The sequence below is a fragment of the Mus pahari genome, chromosome 1 (assembly GCF_900095145.1).
Source record: "Mus pahari chromosome 1, PAHARI_EIJ_v1.1, whole genome shotgun sequence".
In the NCBI taxonomy this organism is placed as follows: domain Eukaryota; kingdom Metazoa; phylum Chordata; class Mammalia; order Rodentia; family Muridae; genus Mus; species Mus pahari.
The window spans coordinates 17,802,559-17,806,628 of NC_034590.1; positions in this window are offsets into that span (position 1 = coordinate 17,802,559).

Genomic DNA, 4,070 nt, shown 5'->3' on the forward strand with positions numbered 1-4,070 from the left:
CAGGCGGATTTCTGAGTTCAAGGCCAGCCTGGTCTACAGAGTGAGTTCCAGGACAGCCAGGGCTATACAGAGAAACCCTGTCTCGAAAAACCAAAAAATACAAAGTGTCCAGGATATCTCTGGGGATGTGTCCCCTTCTTTGTGACTGATGTGTTCCAAATATAAACCAGCCTGTTATCCCTGGTCTCTACAGTCTCCTGTGCAGCCAGTACCATGGACATAGTTTTCCAGGTCAGCTTCTCTCTCTCTCCCACTCCTCCCCAGTTTTATTATGTTTGACTACAGGGATGGAGCATACCAGCCATGAAGCATGTGCAGAGGCCAGAAAATAGCTTACAGGAGTCAGTGTGCCCCCCAGAAACCTGAGTTTAGCTCTTTTGTGGGCTATTCTTTCTTCCAGCCTTCCCCATCATTTTTCTTCCATATTTTCCACCCCCTAACACTGGATAGGAAAGAAAAAAGCATAGAGGGGAGAGAAAAGAGACTCCTCAATAAAGCCAGGGCTGGGAAAGGGGGGGATGTTATCATTAGACTACTTCCTGCTCATTAGGGACACCAAGCTCCCTGGGGCAAGTTTGATCTTCACTAATTTCTTCTTGTTGCTGCTTCTTTGCCCATGACTACTTAAGAAACCTCAACCAACTGTAACCAACAGCAACCAAAACCCAACCAGCAACCAACCCACAATCCACTTCTCTTGGGGCCTTAGCACTTATATACCCTCTTTTAAAAAAAATCCCCAGAATTCCAAATGTAACACAATTGCAAAAACTATCAGCTGCTGGCAAAATCAAGCCCCCGCTAGAGCAAGAGGTAAATTATAGACTGCACTGTGGATAATCTTATGCAGTCTCATATCCCGTACCTGGGATTAAAATGAAAATACAGTCCTAATATTTCTATGTTCTTTCTAAGAAACCCAAATTCCAGAATTTTCACTACAGGGATCTTCAACAGATCAGCAGGCTTAGCAGCAGGCATTTTTATCCACTGAGCCTTCCTGCCAACCCCCTCTTCCTCTTCCTTTAAGAACAGCTTGTTGGGGGCTGGTGAGATGGCTCAGTGGGTAAGAGCACCCAACTGCTCTTCCGAAGGTCCTGAGTTCAAATCCCAGCAACCACATGGTGGCTCACAACCATCCATAACGAGATCTGACTCCTTCTTCTGGAGTGTCTGAAGATAGCTACAGTGTATGTACATATAATAAACAAATAAATCTAAAAAAAAAAAAAAAAGAACAGCTTGTTGGGAGCTGGGCGTGGTGATGCACGCCTTTAATCCCAGCACTTGGGAAGCAGAGTTCGAGGCCAGCCTGATCTACAGAGTGAGTTCCAGGACAGCCAGGGCTACACAGAGAAACCCTGTCTCGAGAACAGCTTATTGGGGCTGCAAAGATAACTCAGCAGTTAAGAGCACTGGCTGCTCTTCCAGAGGCCCTCAGTTCAATTCCTAGTATCTACCACCAGGAACAGGGCTCTGACGCCGTCACGCAGACGTGCATGCAAGCAAATCACCAACCCACAGGAAACAAAAGTAAATACATTTATTTATTTATTTTTGGTTTTTTGACCCAGGGTTTCTCTGTATAGCTATTGCTGTCTTGGATCTCACTGTAGAGCAGGCCAGCCTTGAATTCCGAGATCAGGCTGCCTCCTAACTGCTGGGATGCAAGGCATGTGTCACCATTGCCTAGCTAAATAAATTGAAACTAGCCCAGGCTAGTCTGGACCTCAGTAAGTATCCCAGAATGACTTGAAACTACTGATCTTTCTGCCTCTGCCTCTGCTGGGATTCCAGTGTGCTCCACCAGGCCTGGCTGGCATGGTACTGGGACTGAACCCAGCGCTTCCTGGAGACCAGGGCATTGCCCCAGTCTGCCTCTTTTCCTTTGTCCCTCAGGGAATACACAACTTTTGCATCCAAAACTGCACTGACAGGGTTAATGCAAAAACCTCCCTGGCATCTCTGTGACAGGCTTCTCTCTTCTCCCTGAGGTAGGCTGCCTAACCAACCCGTGATTATCTTAGCAGATCTTTCTGGAATGCTAGACTCTAACTCTCCAATGCTTGTGAGGTCCAAAAGTGTGCACAAGAGTCTTAAAAACCACAGGAGCAACAGCTTGTGCCTAGGACACCATGCAGAGGACCCGGCCCTGGAGTCAGCGAGTGCATGCACAGGACAGTGCCCAGAGTCAACATCTTTTGAAAAGTTGGTAAATGGTAAATATATGTGCTGCACAGCTTTTTCTCACAGTGAAGGGGTTGTTTGTTTGTTGTTTTTGTTTGTTTGTTTGTTGAGACAAGGTTTCTCTGTGTAGCCTTGGCTATCTTGGAACTTATTCTGTCAACCAGTCTGGCCTTGAACTCAGGGCTCTGCCTGCCTCTGCCTCCAAGTGCTGGGATTAAAACCGCCATGCCCGGTTTATTTTAGGCTCTTGGTGGACAGATTCCTTTAATTTCTGGTGAAGTTGACCAAATTCCTGGTGGGGGCATGGCTGTGGGTATCTCTGGGGTAGTTAGTGGCTTGTGGGTGGTCTCACAATGGGTGGAGGAGCCATAATTCCTGGAGGTGTTTGCTCTGGCTACGGGTGGGGATGGGGTTCCTCATCCTGATGGGCATTGGGTGGATTTCCAGACATGCTGGCAGAGCAGCAGCCACAGCAGCTGGCTGAGTTAGTGACTCTTCCCCTATTTTTTTTTTTTTTTTTGACTCAGGGTTTCTGTGTGTAGCCCCAGCTCTCCTGGAACTAGCTCTGTAGATCAGGCTAGCCTCGAACTCAGAGATCTGTCTGCTTCTTTCTGCCTTCTTAGTCCTGGGATTAAAAGTGTGTACCACTGCCACCCGGCTTGTTTTTTGAGACAGGGTCTCACTGTGTTGTATTACTAACTGGCCTGGAACTTGCTATGTAGATCAGGCTAGCACTTGGGAGGCAGGGAGGGAAGCCTGGTCTACATAGCTCCAGGCCAGCCAACACTAAAGTTCATTACCTTCTCTACAAGACTGGGGAGCCTGTCCACTGGGTGTTCAACAGAATTTCGAGCCCTGAGTGAGTCAGTCCAGAGAGACAGGGAGCCAGACAGTCTTTGCCCCTTGCCCTCTGAAGTTATCCAGGACTCGGGAGCAATGAGTCCCCATGAAAGGGCCCCACAGCTCTGATAAGTCATCTGTCGGCTAGACCAGGGACAGAAGTTAAACTCTCACCACTGTCCACGTTACACATCTCTTGATTCTATGGAAACTATGCAGTCAGCAAGACCCTGAGCTACCCCAGCAGGTGACACACTGGTAGAGGAAAAGTTAAGGAAGAAAAGGGCTCCTGCTAACTCCCACACACTAGTCTTTGTTGTTGTTGTTTTTGGAAGACAGGGTTTCTCTGTGTAGCCCTGGCTGTCCTGGAACTCACTCTGTTGACCAGGCTGGCCTCGAACTCAGAAATCTGCCTGCCTCTGCTTCCCAAGCACTGGGATTAAAGGCGTGCGTCACCACTGCCCGAACATAGACTAGTCTTAAGCAGTCACAATTGAGCTTCACAATTAAAACGGTCTGTGGCGCCAGGTGTGGTGGCACACGCCTTTAATCCCAGCACTTGGGAGGCAGATTTTGGAGTTCGAGGCCAGCCTGGTCTACAGAGTGAGTTCCAGGACAGCCAGGGCTACACAGAGAAATCCTGTCTCGAAATAAAAAAAAAAAAAAAAAGGTCCGTGGCTAGGACCTGAGCTTGATACCCAGCACCCAAGTAAATCGTGGTGTGTGGTTCACACCCACCATCCCAGCACCCAGGAGGCAGAAGCAGAAGGACCAGCAGCTCTAAGTCAGCTGGGCTACAAGAGATCCTGTGTCAAAAAAATAAATAAATTAGTGGGGCATGGTGGGACACGCCTTTAATCCCAGCACTTGAGAGGCAGAGGCAGGTGGAGTTGTTCACAGTGAGTTCTAGGACAGCCAGGGCCACACAGAGAAACCCTGTCTTGAAAAACCAAATAATGCTGGGCGTGGTGGCGCATGCCTTTAATCCCAGCACTCGGGAGGCAGAGGCAGGCGGATTTCTGAGTTCGAGGCCAGCCTGGTCT